The sequence below is a fragment of the Jaculus jaculus genome, chromosome 10 (assembly GCF_020740685.1).
Source record: "Jaculus jaculus isolate mJacJac1 chromosome 10, mJacJac1.mat.Y.cur, whole genome shotgun sequence".
Lineage (NCBI taxonomy): Eukaryota > Metazoa > Chordata > Mammalia > Rodentia > Dipodidae > Jaculus > Jaculus jaculus.
This window is the reverse complement of record NC_059111.1, coordinates 76,005,730-76,028,074: the sequence shown is the minus strand read 5'-3', so window position 1 is coordinate 76,028,074 and position 22,345 is coordinate 76,005,730. Positions and strand designations below refer to the sequence as shown.

Sequence of the window (22,345 nt, the reverse complement as noted above, 5' to 3'; positions counted from 1 at the left end):
TTAGATATAAAGTGATATTATCATGTATTTTCTTTTAAATATGACTTGGTGCTTTTCTATTACAGCCATTGATAGTATTTTCTGTATGCTTTAAACTTCAGTTATAATACAGCATAGAATATGTTTCCCCCCTAGTATTATCTGTTTGGTATTTTAAGTGCCTCCTGTGTCTTTATGGCCATTACTTTCCCTAGATTTGAGAAATTTTCCAATATTATTTAATGGAATATGTTTTATGTGTTAGCTTTCACTTCTCCTTTTTCTATGCTCCTGATTAATAAATTTGGTCTGTGGGTTTCCCAAGGAACTCACACAATTTTTTCATACTTTCTTATTTTACTTTATTTTTTGTCTGATGTTCTAATTAATCTACCTAGTCTTGATATTGTGTTTTTCACTTAATTCATTGTATTTGTTAGATTTTACTATGAGTGCTTCAACTGATTAATGGGCCCACTATGAACATAGAAGCACTAAATTAGAAACAATCATCCCTTCAGCTCCAGTACCTCTGGGGGAATAAAGAAGCAGGAAGAATATGGAATATACTGAGATACTAGTTATTCTGGGTAGGAATAGAAAGAAATCAAGTAGATAATAACTGATATTAGAGAAATAGAGAAAGAAATGAAAGAAGGAAATTAATAGAAGGGGAAAAATCATAAAGAAGGGTGAGAGGCTTGGGAGATTACTCAGTGGTTAAAGGAACTTGCTTGAAAAGCCTGCAGGCCCAGGTTTAATTCCATAGTACCCAGGTAAAAAATCCAGATACATAATGTTGTACATATATCTGGAGTTAATTTGCAGTGCAAGTCACCCTGGAAAATACATTCTCCCTCTTCTTCTCTTTCTCAAATAAGTAAATAAATAATAAAAAGAGGGAGAATATACAGAAACACTAACTAAAGATAGAGTGAAAAGAGTAAAAGGTAAATAAATTCAATCAGATAAACTCAAATAATACTAACACTTGGAAAATTAAGGGAGGGAGAGATTATGCTCTTTGGGAGAACACATTTCAAAGAAAGTGGATCTGGAAAAAATAGAACAGCAAATGACAAAGCCAAATTACAGAGAGGAAAGCTTAAAATGGCAGGCCCTAGATATTATTGAATTGAATATATACGAAGGAACACGACACTGACAGTCAAAGAACATTTCCACAGCATTACACTTGAGCTAACATATGGATGTTAAGGAGAGATGCATGAAGTAACACTCTTGGTAGAAGAGAGGACCTTCTATGAAGAGAAATAGTACATTAAAAGCCTTATGTGTAGGGCCCTGATGGATGACTCTGGTTCAAACAGAATGCACACATAATTGGCTCAAGATAAGGCTTGAGAGAGAGGCAGGAAATGCACCCTGCATATCCATGCAAGCCATGTGTATGAAGTTTTACTCTATCTTAAGATAGCATGGGGCCAGTGAGAATTCTTATTTCATCCCATGAACATAACTTAGTTTTTAGGCCAAGTTCTGTAACAACAGCAAATGTAAATGTTCAATTAAGATTGAAGTTTATTTTTCTCATGTAAAATAGTCCAGGTGCGCAGGTAACTCTGTTCACAGGAGCCATTCATTGACCTAATCTCATGAACCACACTGGTTTCCTTACCATAACGCATACTTTTGTCCTCCAGATTCCTGTATCTAATGCATAAAAAGACAGAAGTGAAAATTAAAAGCATAAGCTTTTGTTTTTGATGAGATGCACACATACTTCCACTCATTTCCTATTGGCCAGAACTAAATACATGGATATCTTATGGTTTTGCAATTCAGGCTGTTTTCCTTTTCCACTGTTTCATGGCTATTATATGCATTTACCTAAGACAACTAGGAAATAGAGAGTATAATAAGCATTGAAAAAATGGTCTGAAACATAGCTTAAAATGGGTGACATAAATGTGAGTTAATCAGCAAACATAGCAACAGTCAGGTGTTGACAAGCTCCAATAATTTACAGCAATTTTTCTCAAGAAGCCTTCACTGTCAAATATAATTTGACTATTGTTCAGTTATCATTTTTATATACAATGTAGAAAAAGTATGCACCAAAACTGACATATCTATGAAACCTTGACATAGAAAAAGTTATCAACAAGACAGCTACAAAGAAAGATTTGGTGTGGAAATAGAAAAGGAGTTCAAGACTCTTATTAGTTTGATTGAAAGATATCTTGGTTTCAGTGAAAGTTGATTTAGGCAGAAAGATAATGAGTTCAGTTCACTCGTTAAATTCAATAAACAATTCCTAAGACCCAGTGTGCCTTTCTGGAAATATAAAGACAAAAAGACACAAACCCTGGAAAGTAATTGATCATAACAATGATTAGTTATAATACATATATATATATATATATATATATATATATATATATATATATATATACATATATATATATATATATATGAATGATAGAGTGAGGACTCAAAATAGAGAGTAAGGAACTGTATTAAAGAGGAAAGAGGACAATTTCTGTTGCAAAGAAGAAGAGTAATCTGGGTCCTAAAGTTTGAAGTTCATCTTGCTCAATAGGCATTGAGAAACATTAAATCTAGAGAGAATTACATATGCTTAATCAAAACTCAGTATTTCCATTCCTCAATAAAAAAAATGAAAACATTACAGCTTTCTTTTTGTTATACATCAATTGGAAGCAATGTAAATAAATATCAACTGGTGAATGATCCATACTGTACAACAATAGACTCCTTAGCAATCAAAACTAACTGATTACTGATAGATGAAGCAAAATATATAACCCCTATAATATGCTAAAAGAAAAACAAACAGATTAAATGAGGCATACTTGTAAGATTATAAGGAATCTCTAGAAGGGCAGGTCATAGATGCAGTAGGTGATTTACTGGGGAAAGATGAGGGTAAGAATCAATTATAATCAATCATGTATGGGATATTTTGTATAGCAAAAATATTCTCAAATATATTTTGAACCCAGTGTGATGGAACATGCCTGAAATCTTAGAATTATGGAGGTAGAAGCAGGAGAGTCACTATAAATTTTAGGCTACTCTAGTCTGCCTATTGGTAAGTCAGGGCTTTAAAATAAGACCATGCTTCAAAAACTTAATGAAAAAAAAACTATATTATGTTATGCATACAAAGATGTATAAAATCACTAATGCTAATTGAACTGTATACTTAAGATGAACCTTATGATATGCTAATTTTATCTCAAGGAGTGAGAAAGTGAGAGAGGTAGGAAGGGATGGAGGAAGGGGGACGAAAGTGAAAGAGGGAGGAACCAAAAGAGAAAAGGAGGGAAAGAAAAGTGTCTTGGTGAGAATGATCTAATTCTATACATCATTTTCCTATTTTCTCTACCTGGGTAAGTTGTTTTGTAGAAAGCATTTCTGATTTGAGTAGGAATGGGGAGAGGTCAACTCTCTCCCTTGTTGGGACTCTTTCTCTTTTCATCAAAATGACAGATAAGCATAAAGTTAGCTGGAAATGATATGACTAGCATGTGTTAAGCATATTTTCTATAACTTTGTATTTGTATTCCTTAGTAGTGAACATGTAATGACCTTGATAACATGAATTATCATTCACCAAAGAGAAGTCACACAAAGTTAAATAGCAGTTCTTCACCAAAGTAAGACAACATACTCCAGCTCTTTAGAAATAAGTGGCCAGATAGGTCTATAAGCATAAATCCTAAAGAGTTTTAAGTGCTGTCACAGTTAATAACAAATTAATTCTCATCATTCTTGCCTCTACTTGTTCAGATAATTGAAACTGAACTGTATGTATCCTCAAAATGATTCTAAGTACAGGCCAAAATAGTATGAAGGAAAAAGAAAAAGTTTTAAAAAGCTCTTTGGTTAGCTGACTAACATACTCACCTCATGACAAGTGAAAATGCAGTGAAACTGCCAGTGAAAGTTAATCCAGTGAGGATGGATAATAGGCTTATCATATAAGGGAATAACAGATGCACAAGCTATAAACTCTTTCCGGTCAGGTAATAGAAATCTCTGAGTACATTTATATGGCTCAATAGGTAGAGAGTGCTTGACTAGCATACACAAACCTTGGGTTCAATCCCCAGCGCCATATAGAAATCTAGGAAGTATATGGCTTTAGCTATGAACTGCAGCCTCTATTTAACAAAGGAATTGCAAATTGAAAGTGACATGTTAAAATAAATAGTATTGTTGTAGAAGAGAAGTGGGTAGAAAGTGAAATACAAGAATTAGGATGAAATTTTTATTTTAATAAAGCAGGCATGGGGTAGTAACTGGGAAAGTAGCATCCGTGATATTTTAAAATTAATATCAGTTATCAGATTTTGAGGATTTCTTAAGTACTGAGTTAAAGCTTTATATTATTCATTTGATTTTATCATCTCAGAAGTCTCATTAGAAAAGTAAAAAACTCAGGATACTAGGTATATGAATGTGGATTTTGTGACTTGCACGACTGAACAATTTCCTTGATATTCTTCAGTTGGGGAGAGTAGAATAAATGTAGATATTCAGATCACACTTAGTACTCATTAAAAAGCTAAGAATTATTTAATTGCATATGAATTCTAGATTTAAAGAACAAGTCAAGAAAGTAGAAAGTGGATTATTTGGAAAGAAAAGTGTTGAGGAGGACAGGGAGAGAGTATGAGTGGGTAATGGATGTATATATACATGATCAAATTACTTTATACACAAGCATGAAAATGTCTTAATGAACCTCATTATTTTGCACCACTGATACATGCTAACAAAAGTATGTTTATTAGTCCAGGAGAGCACCAGAAATACTTTAAGGTAGGATTATTTGTTGGGTTGAAAAAGTGTGTGGCTGGTTAGAGAAGTAGGAGAAACCAACCATATTGTCAACAGTATTCCTAAATAGTAGAAAGATAATTCTGAAATTCTGCTTGACAACATGGAATGACTGACACCAATGCTTTCTTTTGTTTTTATTAAGTACTTTAAATTGCTTGAAGGATCTTATGTTTATTTATTTGAGATGGGGAAGAGAATGGGCACAAAAAAAGTGCTTCTAGCCACTGCAAACAATCTCCAGACACATGTGCCACCTTGCTTTATGTGAGTATTGGGAAACCAAACCTAGGTCCTTTCACTTTATAGGCAAGTGCATCTCCCCAACCCTATACCAGTGTTTTCATCGGGACACAGATTGTGGCATTTATCCCATGCTAACACTGTATTTCGCTCTATATTGTATATAATGTGTGTATATTCACAAAAATGGGTCACATGCTTAGAAGTACTTTTTCCAACATGGAAGCATGGTTCAGGTTCTAATTTACATCACAACAATCATAAGGTTTTAATGCCTGAAGTTACCTTGCAGAAAAAGTGTCATAAACAGAGTGGAGATCCCAAAGCCCCAACCCATTCAGTTTGCTTTAAACCAAAATAAAGTCTTGTGTTAACATTAGAGAAGCTTTAAAAATAATTATATTTAAAATTTTTCAATTGTGGGCATATAATTAGCAAGACAAAGTAAACCCATGATAATTCATCAGGATACTGAACACTAAAGTATTTCTTATCATTAAATAAGAAAGTCTCTGCAATAAAAAAGTACTTTGAAAGATAAACAAAATCATTTCCATACATCTTACTTCACAAATTGTCTATTCTATCCATAGGAAGTGTGTGATTCTTAAAGCACTGCTGATTAATTCTCATTTAGTGAATTTAGAGATGTGCAGAAAATGTACTTCCCAGGAACTCATCCATCAGCCCAGTCACATGATCAGAAGAACCTCATTTAATTAAAAGTCCACTTCATATTCATATAGCATTTTATAAATCTGATATTTTAAAATTTGACAGACATTCTTTATCTGCAACAAAGAAAACAATTGGCATCTGGATAAGATTTTAATATGTGATGCTTTAATACATGAGATCAAAGATACCCGTCACATTTTTTTCAGAAAGGAGAAATGTGATTACAAAGCTTAAGTGTGCTGTATATTAAATGAAAATTCTGATCATAAAGAAAGGTAATATCTACTCAAAAGTCTAATTTCTGTACTTTGAAAATCATCTCAGCAAGAATTATCTTCCCCTATCAAATTGTAGCACTTGTCAAAATCAACTGTAAAGCATTTCAAGTGCTCTTCTGAATCAACAAAACAGATGTATAGCGATGTGAGGTTGTAAGGGGAAGGAAATAACTGAACTGGAGGTCCATCAGTGCCAGTAATCTCTTGAACCCACACTTAACATGGTAGACGCTGCAGGTCTTTGCGACACTACTCATAAGAGGGAAATACAAGGCTGATTCTTAATAATATGTAAAAATATGTAAAAATTATTTTCTTTCTGCATTGCTGCTAGACATTTATCCTTGCTTTATGTTCTGAAATAGATGACAGACATGTAGCATGGCATATTTAAATCTATTGTTAATTTTAAGAACTTGTCATATGATAGAATTTGAGAAATATAAAATTAAGTTTATGGAAGACAAAAGGGGAATAATTATTTTATCACAGGTAAAATTTGGCTTTAATAATATTTTGTTTCTTGGCATTACAGATAAGCAACTCTTCTGTTTTGCTTAACAGCATATTTTAGCAGTTAGGACCAAAAGCTGGGAAGTCAGAACACAGGGCTTCAATCCCAGGTCTGCATTTTAACGTTTGATGTTTTACATGTAGACAATTTACTTAACCTTGCTATGCTTTCTCTATAAAGAGAATGTTAGGACCTAACTCATGGGGTTAGGTTTAGGCTTCCATATAGTGACTTTCCTAAGATACTAAATACTAAGTGGTCATATAGAAATTTTATATTTTTGTCAGGTCATTTATATTTTGATGAAAAGGTATCTTTTTGGTTATTCAGAGTGACCAAATAATCTTACTCCTGTTCTCTAGTTAAATATAAGAAATGGTTACAAACCTGAATCTTCAAGATTATGTTTATAATTTATATGCATATTATAATACTAACAATGGAAATGATGTTATTTGGTTATCTAATTCTAGATATCCACTTTTAAAAATTCAAAGCCCAAGTGGAAGGCCAATATGGTATCATATGTTTATTAAGATTTTTGTAGAACTGTTTTATGCAATCTGCTTCTTGGTTGGAATGATAGCATACCACTGTGGGAGATATATTGCTATGATACTAATATCCAGTGGCAGGGGAATGGAAATTCTATCTTGCAGGCATTATGGTTGTAACATCTGCTTTTTATTTGCTTGTTTGTTGAGAATAGGTCTTGCTGTGAAACTTATTATGTAGGTCAAGCTGGCTGCCAATGCCGCCTGAGTGCTGGGATTAGAGGACAGAACCACCACTCCCAACTGTGGTTGTCTCTACCTTCTATTCTTTTTCTCTCATACCTTTCATGAAAGGAGGAGAAATCAAAGTGAGAAGTCCACAGATCCAAAATATGGTGGCACCACTAAGAAAGTAGGCATTGTAAAATCCTGTCACTTAGAAGTGAAGATGCTAAAAACAAAAAAAAACAACAACAAAAAAAAAACCTCCTGGGGTGACCATTACATGAGTGTTTCTTCCATTTCTACCTGAAAAATGTCTATGAAACCACATTATAGGCCAAGCAATTTTTTTAACACTCTGAAAAATTTATTATGGAGGCACTACTCCTCAATGCAGCTATATTAAGTGTAAAAAGGGAAATGATATCATAAAGGCAAGGTTCTAATATGACAGGTTTATTGTTTTCATAAAACCCTATTGCTGAAGACATCACATGCTGCTGACACCGAACATTGAGAGATCCAGCTGGAATCTGGAAAGAAGCCAGTACCTAGTTAGCCCATATAGTGCTGGAAAGTACTACATGTGCTGCTGGGGAAAAATGGCCAGTAATGTTGTGATCAAGTCAGGACCCTGCTATACAAAAGCAACCAATCCGACAAGACATATACACTTGTGCAGTGGTGGCACCCAACCTAGATGGGTAACCAAATGGCTTACTGATTGGCTAAGAAATCTGCTCAGTGGAAAGGAACCCATAGCTAGAACTGGAATACAAGTCAGAATCCTATGGAGACCAAGATTATGGACTCCAATGAGAATCTCCCACTAGTTTTTGGCTAAATGAGAGACTACATCCATCAAAATCTCTCTAAATGCTTATATCCTTTAACATATGCTGACCTCACTCTTCATTGGGGAATGTCTTTTTCTTTTTCAGAATGAAGCAAGAACCAAGGATATCCCAAATTTATAAATGAGACAATGAAAGAAAGCTGACTCCCTGGCAGGAGATAAACCACCACCACCCCTTGCACATTAGCTACAGCCCAGGTGAAACCACAGTGGAATTGAGCAGATGAGCTGCTTCCATGGTGAGCCTGGCAACCTGACCCAGGTTATGGTGATAGACACTGAGGATACTCAAAATGTACCAAAGCAGAAATGCAGGCATTTCTGGGAGCTCAGCACTAAAGTAGAGAAAAAACACACCCACTAAGTCTGAGGGAATTATGCAGAAGAAGCAGCAGAAACATTTCCAGAGCCACAGGATGGGAGAAAATATCTGGAGGTACCACACGCCCCCACACAATGACGACTGATTTCTGCTCTCACAACTCATAACCCCCAACTCCATGGTGAACACCAGCAAACCCACTGAGGAGGGCCCTTTGTGGAATAAAGGCGGGGAGGAAGGAAATGATGGCACATATGATGTGTGTATACAAAGTTTCTACTTAATAGAAAAAGGAGGCATCAGACAGCTGTCTCCCCTCTCTTTTCCTCTCCATTCTTCCATTACCTCCTCTATGACAGATACAGTAAAGGTCTTGTAAGTGCAGTGAACAGAAAGCAGTCAATGGCATCTCAAGGGGAAATGTTTCTGTCAGATAATCCTTTTAACCCTCCATGCTGAATCACCAGTCTCCTTAATTATGGCAAAACATTATCTCTGGTTGTTTAATGTTCAGATCTGTAGTATTTTCTTACAGTAATCCAAGTAAACTATTAACTGTTATGTATAACACAAGTTGCTTGATTACCATTCAAGATTTTTTTTTTAATAATCATACTGGGACTGGTTCCTTGTTTGAGCACAGCACTAGGCTTGGCCATTGCTTAACTGGATACATATTTATTGACGAATTATATGAATGAATAAATATTCTTTATTAAAGAATTGGTTAAATTCCTGCTATAAATTCATTGAAATAACTCTCTTGGTACAACAGAATTAACCATATTTAAGAGCAGTGTTAGCCCATTCCTATTTTGAGGTACTCTTCCCCTCTTTTTCTTCATACATGTTCTTGTAAGCCTGTCCTTCCTTGGGAATCTAGAAAATAACCCTAGAGATCATATCAGTGCCTGGAGAAGATTTTCATCCACAATCTCCAAAATGCCCTAGGTTTTCAGTTGGTGCACCTAAAACTATCACCATATTTCATGCACACAGGCAGTAGCTTGGATAGACTGGGTCTAACTGCAGCCCAGCATGAATGTGGCTTGTCAGAAACACTTATTTCCTTTTCTCATTACTACCTTGAACTTCCAAGTGTAGTTAATTTTGAAGCATAACAATCACTTAAAGAAATGCCCTCTCTCACCTTTCCCCCATCAGTAAGATGTGGTGGAAAATACCCTAGAAATCTCATTTTCTGCTAACTTTCCTCTTCACCAGAATTCTGACTTTTTATTTCTTTATTCTGGATGAAATTATTGGAGTTATAGCAGAAAGATGGATTTGACTAGCTCATAGTAAATTCCAAAAAGGAGTGTTTGATATCTTTTTGGCTATGCTGGTTAGGATGTGGTGACACTCACCACCTCTTCTCTACAGTATGGGGCTTTAGGCAAAATTCCAAGACACAAGAAGGACCCACTCAGCATGTTATAATACATGTTCTATGAACATTTTGAAAATGCAAAAAGAGGAAAATTAAAATTGCCTATAATTTCCTCACTTCTAGGTTTTAAGTCTATATTAGTATCCTTTCCGGTCACATAGAAAATGAATATATATGAATATAAATGTTCAGAAAGATATTTTATAGGTTGTTTAAACCCTTGCTTTTCTACTTAAATACCTTTAAGTATAATTATTTGTTTTGACAGAGCATAATTTTCAGTCTTACCTGGCTTTACATTGCTTTACAAAGTTAGCTACCATAAGGACATAGATTATTTTCACTGTATCCGGCTATATGTAATAATTTTTTATCTTTGTTACTTATTGATGAATCAATAATAGATACTCTGAGTACAACACTGTCGGAAATATTTGTATGCTATGTCTATATTAGGAATGAGAACTATGGAATGATTTATGAGAAAAATGGGGAAGAATAAATTTGAGGGGATAGGTTCACATCTTGATTGTAGTGATGGGTTTCAAGGGTATGCACAAATGAAATGTTTATACACTTTACATACTTAATATGTAAAGATTATTATATTATACATTTATAAAGCTATTAAATAAATAAGCAGACTGTGAAGATAATTCAGTTGGTAAAGTTCTTGCCTCACAAGTCATTTCTTATGCAGTTTATGATATCTCATGAGATGGCTATATAAGCATCATATCTGAGACAGGGCATTTGTATTGATATTGGCCACAATAGCCATCTAACCAGCAGACTTGATCAAGCTTGTTGATTGACTGTATGCAGTGGAAAGGTATACATTATGAATCCTAAGTTTTAAGTCAGAGTATCCATGTAATTGTTGGTAGCTATATTGAGATTTTTTGATAATGAAAGAAGAAATGTGCTTGGTTGTAGTAAGAATTTGAGAGGCCTGTGTGACAGTGAGGGCAGATGTTCATGTAAGTAGGTACATAGATGTGTACCTAGGCACAAGGACTGGAGAACTGGTTTTCAGGAAATAATGGTGTTGGTATAATTGCCTAAGGAATGAAAAATAATGTGGCTTCAGACTGCATTTTCAGAAGCCCTTAATTTTACCACATTGGCAAAAAGAATCTGAGAATTAGACAAATATCTACTAAGAAAACTTGTGTAAACTAAAGAGCCCAAGGTTTTCAATAAGTGAGAGAAAAGAAAGGCTGGAAACTGCCCACATATGACTTAGCACATGGGACTGTCTTTTATCTTAGTGCTTCAAGAGAAGAAACTTGGTGGCTGAAAACAACACAAATTTGTTCTCCACTCTAAAGTATTATAGAGAATGTACTAGTAGGGCTGAGCAGATCTCTTAGCCAATCAGAAAGATACTGGTTACCCACCTAGGCTGTGTGCCATTATTGCACTGGTGTGTACATCTTTTCAGGGTATTTGCTTCTGAGTAGCTTAGACCACTGGTTGCTTAGACTGTTGTTGTCCACTTTTCCCTAGTAGTTCATGTAGCACTTTCCAGGACTAAATGGGCTATCTGGGGACTGGCTCTCTTTCAGATTCTATATAGGTATGAGATTTCTTTAAAAGTGATCCCAAGGGTATGGAAGAGAAGTTGGAGTCAAATTCTTTGTAGATCAAAATATGTTGGATGCAAGATGTAAGATTATGTTCTTATATGGCAAAGTAGAAAAAAAGTAAACATTTCAGATTATGTTTTCCAAGCACAAAATGTCCCATCGTTACACTATCAATAACATAATATTTTCATATATTTTCTAAGTATTGTTTTTGGCATTTGCAAGAAATGAATGTTTACTATGTGAAATTAAAATCCATTGTACCAGGAAAGAGGAAACCATTTCTGATATTCTAACCATTATTGTCAGTGGCTATTAAGACTTTGGTACTTTCTTAAACTATAGAGCATATTGACATAAATATTTGAAAGGTTCACTAAATACTGGCAGGTCATTATTATATCACAAGTAAAAAAAAAATAGTCTAGATTTTATATTTTCTATTTAATCATAATAGATTAATTTTATTATATAAATATTGACATGTTTAATTATCTATATATACTTTCATTTACATATTTACATGTTGTTCATTTACATATCTTTACAGGATAGTTTCTATGTGAATTTATTTATTCAGAACAATATACTTAAAATAAACTGTCAAAAATCACATCATAAAATCAAAGATTATGGCTATTAGAAAAATGCATGATATATACTGTCAAAATATTTTTAACAATGTTTTGCTAATTTAAATCCATGTCTCATTTTTGTGAAGAACATTTCATTATGCTCATAAAAGTACGAAGTGTTAACTGGGCGTGGTGGCACATGCCTTTAATCCCAGCACTTGGGAGGCAAAGGTAAGAGGATCACCATGAGTTCAAGGCCACCCTGAGACTACATAGTTAATTCCAGGTCAGCCTGGACCATAGTGAGACCCTACCTCGAAAAAACCGAAAAAAAAAAAAAAAGTAGGAAGTGTTTCCAGGTATGGTGGCACAGGCCTTTAATCGCAGCACTTGGGAGGCAGAGGTAGGAGGATCACTGTGAGTTCAAGGCCAGCCTGAGACTACATAGTGAATTCCAGGTCAGCTTGGGCTAGAGTGAGACGCTGCCACAAAAAAAACAAAAAAACAAAACAACAACAACAACAAAAGTAGGAAGTATTGGGCTGGAGAGATGGTTTAGCGGTTAAGCGCTTGCCTGTGAAGCCTAAGGACCCCGGTTCGAGGCTCGGTTCCCCAGGTCCCACGTTAGCCAAATGCACAAGGGGGCGCACGCGTCTGGAGTTCGTTTGCAGAGGCTGGAAGCCCTGGCGGGCCCATTCTCTCTTTCTCCCTCTATCTATCTTCCTCTCTGTGTCTGTTGCTCTCAAATAAATAAATAAATAAAATTTAAAAAAAAAAAAAAAAAGTAGGAAGTATTATCTGTAACAGTATACTAAAAGGGAAATGTATGCCCATGCTTTAAAATAATGCCAATGAGACTTAATCCAGATCATTCTACAGGATTTGAAAATAATAGGTTGTCAAGACCCTTTTAAATGTTCCCTCAATATCTTACCCATACAGATTTTGTAAAAAGTGGTAGTGGGTTGGACAGAGGGTTCTGAAATGAATGTTGTATGGAGAGGCAACGACTATATTACGATGTATTGATTCGACCTGTACTCTAAATAAAATGTAGTAAGATGCCTGTGTCTTAGTCCCAGTCTTACAAAATCAGCATCCCCAATATGAATGGGAAACTCTGAGCTGTGTCTCATTCTGTTGGATGGTATGTGGACTGGAGTGTGAATCCTTCCTGAGAAATCTCCAGCCTAAGAAACAGGCTGAGTACTGAGGAAGGAGGATCAATTAAGAGAATTAGACAAGAGTGCATGTGCATGCGCGTGTGCACGCACGCACTCATACACACACACACACCCACACACACACACACACACACACACACACACACACACACACACACACAGAAAGAAGAGGGCGGGCACATTTTGGGCAAGACTCACTGAGCACTTAGATAGACCAGGACCAGTGGCTAGATTATGTGATTGGGAAGAGGGTTAACTCAGGTGTGTAGTCCTGAAAGGACAGCTTTGCAGGAAATACAGTCTCTAAAACACCCCAGAAAAACTACCAAGAGAAAGACTGATCTATAATCATGTGTCAGCACAAGGGGCACAGTCAGATAAAGAGGATTTTGAGTAACTTCCTGCCATTTTTCCCTCCATCCAACAGCTTGAAGTCTTCCTTTTCCTATAAGAAGGAAGAAAAAGCTTCCCACTTTATTTGTAGCCATTACTCACGAGGTTTGATGTTTTTGTTACACTGGTTTACCAACTCTATTTCTCTTTGAAAATATCAATGCACATAAATTAGAATGGCAAATTCCCATCTATGTTCTAATCTTTTGTGAACTTTCTGTTTGATGACCACATAGTCCTGTTGTACACAATTTAGTTAAATTTCCTCCTAGATGTCACAAAAACAAGTTGCTATTTAGAAGAATGTGGTATAGGTAAGTATTAGCATAGGGTGAAAGAATATGTACAGAGAATTAACACCAAAAGAGTCTTAATTTTTTCCCCCTGGTAATTAGGGTCATTGGAAGAAGCCCTAGGCCTGGGATCCTCAGGTTTTAAGTAAGTAAAGTTAGAGCACTGTTTTTCAGTGTAAAGCAAGCTGGCCCATGCACAGTGAAATGGGGCTTTTCTCCCAAGGCTTGCCCACTCTCCCCTGCAAACTTCCTCCCATCTACAGGGAGGGCATCTTTGATGAGAAAAACACCTAAACATTTGTTAGCATAGTAGTCTTAAAGCTCTTATAATACAGGTAGCTAATAAGAACAAGAAAATATTGGTGTTTCCTTTATACTGTGTATAGTATGGACCACAGAAATTTTTCAAATTTTAGAAACTTGCCCTAATGCTACACATTATCCCTAAGAAAAATAAACTGAAATTTCCTTAACTTGAACATACCTGGTCCCCTATCCTCTACCTACCACATGGAAAGAAATGTGGAACTAATAATTATTTCCTCAGCAGTGCAAATTACCTCTGTCTTTTATTCCCATACCATCTAAAACACTAGGTTCTCTTTCATGTTATAGCCAGAAGGGTTTGCTTGTTAAAAATTTGTCCCTGAGGTCTCCAAAGTGTCATTCAGGGACCTACTCATGCGATTCTCATTAATGACAAAGACCTGTGTCTAAAGCAGTGTGAAGAACCCCAGAGAATGTAAAGATTCAAAGTGCTATCGAGGGAAGCCAAGGCATCTTGTCTATAGGTGAGCCTTCCAGGTCACAATGGATTCACCCCTGTAATTTTCTATGTGCACAGACCTCCTCTACCATCACTCACCTCAAACCTCTAGCCATGTCCTCCATACTGAATAAATATGACTCAATAAAAAACAAGCCCCAGAAAGCTATATCATACATCATACCCATTTTTTGCTTTATTCAGAAAATAAGCATAGGCCAGTCCAATGGTTGTTAATCATCCACATTTTCCAAACTTAATGACAATTGCTTAACATCAAATTGCAAATTTATTCCTTTCCACATTGCTTCTACAACTAGCTCAGAAAAGTTCACCTTAAATAAATTCTATGCTTATTTTATGTAGCTTTCATATGCATATATAGCTTTTGTTCATGTATGTAGATTTATAGGGTTGAAGATTCTATAGAATGCATTTCTCTTCATGTAGATACTATGGAGCTCTGAGGACTGCTTCTCAGAACTTTTATTAAAACAGTACTTTCCACTTGGAGTTTTGCTCTCTACTGGAGAATGGAACAAAGCCCTGTGATTTAGTTATGCAACATTACTCAGTTTAACTGGCACTTTATGTTCTCTCTTGTTCAGAAATGAATGGCAAAAGAATATTCCTCATCTGTCCGAGGACACAGACTGTACACTGTTAGGATATCATCTTGTTATGTCCCATTCAGCTCAGCCTCATTAAGCTTTTGAGTCTTGCATTGCTGTCTGCTGCCAAGATTAATATCTCAGGAGTTTCCCCCTAGTTTATGATTACTTTTCTCGAATGAAATGATCATTTAGAAAGTTGGCTTCAGTTTATGAGCTGTTAAAGCTGTCGTTGATCTAATACTACAAAAGCATAAATGTTATCAGCAGTAACCTTTCTTTCCATACACCTGCTACTCCCATTGTTTATAAAATGAACATCCATATTTCTTCCTCAGCCTTCATGTGTATGACCCCAGGTCTTATACTATACAGGATTTGGCCCTGTCATAAAATGAAACTTCTCCAGTGACCACCAGCATTTCCTCTTTTATTATTTACACTTGCACATATGTATCTCTTCTCACTATCATGTTTCTTCTACAAAAAAGATAAAGCAACATATCCCATGCTTATAAATTCTGGATAAATGAACAAATGTCATGGAGTGGAAAAGGTTTTGTGGCTGTTCTTCATATGTATGGAGGGGAGATGTGCTCAATATTATTATGTTTCTTGATAAAACATGTCAGATTTGGCAGCTCTATAAAGAGTGTATAGTCTACAGGATAGCTTTAGCAATTGGGAAAAGCACACACCCAGTAAGATCAGCAACTAGTATTGTTCATAGATTTTATAACTTATAACAAAATTCATGCTAGATTAGATGTAAATTGTAGACAATGAAATGATAAATTATATTCATAATCATAGTACTATTGAATTAAATAGAATATTTATGGACAAATGAACATAGATCCCTGAGGTGTTTGATGATTGGCCATGTGGTCTTCCAGTTTCTAACTCTTGATATACTCATGAAACTCACTATGGGTATTTTCTCTGGGTGCTAATTATTCTGAGCCTTGCTTCTGTGTCATAAACAAGTATAAATAAATGTTATACAATCAAAGTTTCATTTCCTACTTATATCATAAAACAGCAAGAGGAAGAGTGAAACACAGTAGCTTTCAGTAGATGAACTCGCCATGTGTTTATTATACATAAATATGTTATATAACTTCTACACATGGTTTACATTTGGTTTCCTAAAGACTCCCTTTTATTTTAATTTAAATGAATTTGAGTGAGAACCTACAAGGGAAGAAGATTTTGAGCAGTGATTTGATTTTGACTTCTGTTAAAAATAAAACATCCAGTAGCTACCATAGTCTTCAAAATTCACTCCCTGGGCCAAGCTCACTGATTTTTAAAACCCTTTGTACACAGTGTACCTTTCCACACTTCCCATAACCTCATGCCCTTTCCTGGGCCAATTGCCCTTGCTCTAGTTTTACTGTTATCATTCTTACTTACTCATGTATTCCTCAGTATGGAAGCTATTGTTTTCATATGTTTCTTCTACTTTGAAAACGAAATGGCCGGAATCTTCACCAACTCATTCTTTCTGCCCTGCCCAAGAGCTGGATCAACACATATCACTCCACATGCATATTTACATGGGTTTAATGGCTACCTCTGGCCCTCCTAATAATCACTGCCCCTCAGATTCATTTTGAGCATATTTGCTGGACAGACCCTGAAGACTTTAGATTGAGCTAGGAAGATGACCCAGTAGATATAGCACTTGATATCCATGTAAAGGTGAGTACCTGAGTCCAGATTCCCAGTACCCATGTAATGCAAGATACTGTGGCAAGTGTCTATAATCCCATCATGCTTATAGTGAGATGCAAAGTAAAGACAGGAGGATGCCCCAGAAGGTTGGTGGCCAGCTAGCCTGTAACTACAGCAATGGGCAGGCACTCTGAGTTAAACAGGCTAGATGGTGAGGACAGACCAGTAGCTGTTCTCTGACCTATGCACATGTACTGTGGCATGTGCATGAGCATAACCTATAATTTTCCTCTGAGCTGACATTTTCAGATCTTGGTACAATGGGCTTAAGTAAGCAAATAGTTTTCAGGGAGTAGAAGACCATCCAATACTTGTTGGCAGAGTCTAAACTTTTCTAATGAGAGCTGGCTGCTATTCTGAGCCAAGAGCCCTTTCTGCCTGTTTCCACTTTGCAGCCAAATCCGTAATCTTCATCATTTCCAAACTCCCATTTGTTTTACAATTTTTCTCAGATTCCTGACATCAGCCAAATAAAGTAGTTCCATTTCCTGTCCATTTTAATATAATATTTTTATAGGATAGTCATAGATATCAGATTTTTCATCTTTGGTACCAGATAAACCATTCTTTCTGCTTTCAATCATTAGAGAAAAGGCCTGCTGCATTGGATGTTGGTTGAGGGCAAGAGTAGTTTTCCCTATCAAAGACAGTTGATAGCATAGAAAAACATATGGATATGTATACACATTATTTTAATGAAGTTTTGATAACTGCAAGATGTGATGTATGTCAAGGAACTGAAGATTACAAAGTAGAAAGATGATCTCTGCTAAGGGGAATCAAGTGACTCCAGAGCCAGATAAAACACAGGGCAGAGGGCATTTCAGTAAAGTCCACAGCATTTGCAAAGTTCTGGATTCACGAACTATCCTGGCATGAAGAAGACTAGAAGTAATTCTATACCTCTGAATAATGTGAAATAGCTGGAAATGATGGGATTCATAACTAGGAAAATTGAAAGGGTGTTCAACAAAAAAGAGATGGCAAAATTGGTTACCCATTTTCAAAAGTTAAGTAAAGTATAACCTAAATAAAAGAAAATAAGGATAATCAGTAAATCTGCCAACATTCTGAAATGAATAAGAAGGCATTTAAAGACAAATTTTTAAAAATGGAAAGAATAGTGGATTAATCATATTTCTATCCTGGAGAAAGGAAGGATTATAAATAAGAAAAGGTAAGAAATCTGGAGATAGTTGTGTAAAATAATACAATAATAAGAGGTGTTGAATTTATTGCTCTATAACATTGAGTTCTGTGCCCATTAACTGAAGTGTCTCGAGCTGTGTATGTATAGTAAAGACACCACAGATTGTATAGTAACATTCATGAAAATCTCTAATATGTTCAGTGCTATCCTACATGGAAAAGATATGACTTTTAAGAGTTGATAACCAATGCCGAGAAATCACTTTCTGAATTCTAGCTTTAATGCTGTAAGACTTCAGAAAAAAATTAATAATGATGTATAGGTGAAATATGCTAGATGTATAATATTTGCAGGAAGAGAAGGTATAGAATTTAAACTTAGGTGAATCATGGGAAGAAAAAGAGAATGAAAGGATGGTACCTGACTTGTTGAAAAGGAGTGTAAGGGAGAACTTGCTCTGTTTAAAATCAACACAGCATGTGGAAAAAATAAAAACAAGTTTTCATAAACACACATTATAAGGACATCCTTCTGCTTAGACAGGGGAGACTATGATATGGAATGTTGAATTGGAAGCCCTAAAAATTTTATCCTTCTTGGCCCTGGGTAGTGGAATAAAGGAAACTATGTTGCAGGAAGGTTGATCTCAGAAAGAAGTGCCTGATAGATTCAAATAATTCTACCAAGAAAATTTATGATCACTGCCTTTCCTTATAATATTAGAATTCAAAATTCTACCTTTTGGACTCTTGTAGGTCTACACTTACATTGACTGCTATAGATTTATTTATTTATATTTTGTGTCTGACTTGCTATGTATCCCTGGTACATACTATGTATCCCTAATTGTCTTCAAACTTATAACAGTACTCCTGCTTCTGCCTCCTGATTGCTGGGATTACAGGTGTGGGACCATATCAGGCTCAGCATAGCCTTTTTAAAGGTAAAATCTGATCTATTACCAAGAAGAATGGAAAAAGCAATCCCACCCCTGTAGAGGCTGAGAGCACTGGAGTTTCATTTTCTGCTCTTGCACATGAAGATCTCACCACTACAGGGACAGACACTAAGACTTTTTCCTGGTTGGTTTTGACGTGTTTGTTTACTTTTTAGCTTGCTGATAAACTTTCATACTGAGGGAGGAAGAAATAAGAAACTATATCATACTAAACACATTAGAAATAAATATTACATATTATATTAGTAATAAAACAGATAATAATAAATCTCTGAACAATTAAAGACACTTCTGTATTGTTGAGACTAACTTTCCTGTTATTTTATCTTTGAGAATTTACTATGCAAGCAGATATGATAAACTGTACTACCCTCCTGTTCTAGCATATGTTTCTACTATAAACAACACAGCCTGGTTTCCCCAGTCACACAAGAAGAGTCAGGTCTGCCTTTGAAGTCTACTTTTGAAATACTTTGTTTTTTATATCACTGCTTTCCAAGCTTCATTTAGTTGGTACTAAAGAACTCACTGTTGCTGTAATATGTACAATAAAATGATTCTAGTCATGCACACTAAATTCTTTGAGTAAATATGTATAGTAGAAAGAAATAACATATTAAGTCTAGTCCTGGTTTGAGGCCTGGAAAACAATAAAATATGCTATGAACTTCCAATTTTAAAAAGAACATTCAATCCTGGAAGTCCACACTTCATGGTGGCATAGCCATGACTGGCTGCTGTTGGATCGTTGACAAATAACTATGATGACACAATGCACATGTGCATTCCAAATCTGTGAATTAGGAAAGAGAAAGGAAGAGGGAGCAATTTAAGATTGTAATTTCTGTCGATTATACCCCCAAAATTTTTAATGTGGAAAATATTAATAAAACACTGGAGAGTATAAAAACCTAAAAAACTAACACTAAGTGCAAAATTCACTATAGTTCTGACGTAGCAAACTGGAAGCCAGGTGGTCTGAATATGGTTTAGACTTAGTATTTTAAGAACTACACAACCTTGACTATATTTAAGCTGAGCTTGCCCTCTGCTTTTTCAACCCCCTCTACTCTTATACACATCTTATTTGATGCATGCATGCAGTTTGTAATATAATTTTGTTTTAGTTTGCAATAAAAGACAATGTAAATATATGAACGTGTAATGTCCAAGATCATCCCTTTTCCCACTGGGACCTTTATGTGTTTTTATATATGGAAAAGTAGCTTTTTATACATTTTATTTATTATTTATTTGCAGACAGAGATATGAGAGAACAAGAGAGAGAGAATGACGATGGGCATGCCAGGACCTCTAGGTATCGCAGATGAATGCACCATTTTGTGCATTTGGCTTTACATGGGTTCTGGGGAATCAAAGCCACATCATGAGGTTTTGCAGGCAAATGCCTTAATTCTCTCTGTAGCTCCAGGGGTGGGGGGAGTAGTTTTATTGTTAAATTTGTCCATGTACTTTATATATTTGTTAAACTATGTTCACATTTGTATGTTTTGAGGAGAAATCTTTTAGACATTTTCATATTTATGACATTTTGATCATATGCATCTCACATGACTTTCCTTATTCCCCTCAATCTCTATTGTACTATTTCTTCTTGTCACTGGTGGTTATGTCATGGAAGAGAATCACTCCCTGTTGCAGTCAGGTTTGCATTACTGGAAGAAATCACCTGAATAAGAGCAGCTTTTGGGGAAAAAAGAGGTTTATTTTGGCTTACAGACTTGAGGGGATGCTCCATGATGGCAGGAGAAAATGATGGCATAAGCAGAGGTTGGATATCAACCCCCTGGCCAACATAAGCAACAGGAGAGTGTGCCAAATACTGGAAAGAGGAAACTGGCTGCAGTACCCATAAGCCTTCCCCCTACAATACTCTGCCTCCAGGAGGCTTTAATTCCCAAATCTCCATAAGCTGGAAATCTAGCACTCAGAACACCTAAGTTGACAGAGGACACCTGGATCAAACCACCATAACAGGAAGTTTGAAATCAAAATATTTGAACTGAGTGATTAATCTTATCTTTAAGGAATAAGGCTATAGTAATGCTACTAGCTATACTTACACACAGGCTGATCACTGGTTAATGTAGATTTTTAAACAAGATGTACCCTGATGATAGTTTTACCACTATGGTTCAACAGTTATCAATGATTTTGTTTCAAAAATAAGTTAGGGTCCATCTGTGGTGCCATCATGGTGAACACTGCCAGTCTCACAATCCCGTTCCAGCTTCTTAGGTACATGAAAATGATCATACAGGTGGGTTATGAGCTTTTTAATCCAACAATAGGACAAAACATATTTGGGAGGCAAGTATGTTAGCCTCTTGGTTTCTTTTGTTATTCTCAGCCAATCACAAACATTGGTGGGAAGTTTCAGTTGGTCACAAACTTAACTATACAATTGTGCTCAGGAGTCTTTGGAATTTCAGTCCATGAACTAAAGTTTTACAGCATTTCCAGTAATCCAATAAACCCAAGGAGTTAGGAGGACCTGGAAATGGACAAAAAAAAGGTACATGTTCTTTGACCGTATTATTAAAGAGCTAACTGAAGAGATGATAGCTCATTCTGTTGCTATATTTATCACACATCACTACCAGGGGATCACTCTGAGATTAAAGGTATCTAAGTAATGTGGACTTTGTGCTCTATGGTCAGCATCTACTGGGAAGAAGGAATCCTAGGAGATATATATATATTTGTAGGGTTAATTTCTACCTCCCAGTGATAGCATTTCTTTGTGACTCTGTAACTCACTAGCAAATCTCATCAATACCTATTCACTGAGCAGTGGGGTTTCCACTGTGAATGAACTGGAAGTTACTTCAAAGCTGTTGCAGGGCCAGCATGTTGACATACCCCTTTGTGTTTGTATCTAAACTTTTGTCTGTCAGCAACCTTGGGCTTGCTGGTAGTTTCTCTCTCTGGGAACTTCTTGGAGAGACTATTGGTGCATTCTACAAAAAGGAAACTATGAGCCAAGGAAATAACTTGTTTTTCCAGAAGATTCTATTGGAAAACTTAACTGTAATAACCTTGAAATGTTAATTAGAAGATGTTTGGCAGCAACAGTTAAATTTCTATAGTCCCAAAATGCATAGAATTATGGGACAGAACATTGATTTCTACAGGGTGTGGTTTGCTTTTTAAATAATTTTATCTTGGGAAAATGAAAAAAAAAATTCTTGAATTATTTAATTTTATGTACAATCCACAGTATCTACAATTAACTTTGGTAACTCCTTGTCTGCCACCTTTA

At 35.7% G+C, this 22,345-nt stretch overlaps 1 pseudogene; it reads left to right on the top strand.

Annotated features, from left to right (window-relative positions):
- The first annotated feature begins 21,277 nt into the window (after positions 1–21,277).
- LOC123463974 lies at positions 21,278–22,076 on the top strand (annotated as a pseudogene).
- Positions 22,077–22,345: the final 269 nt, after the last annotated feature.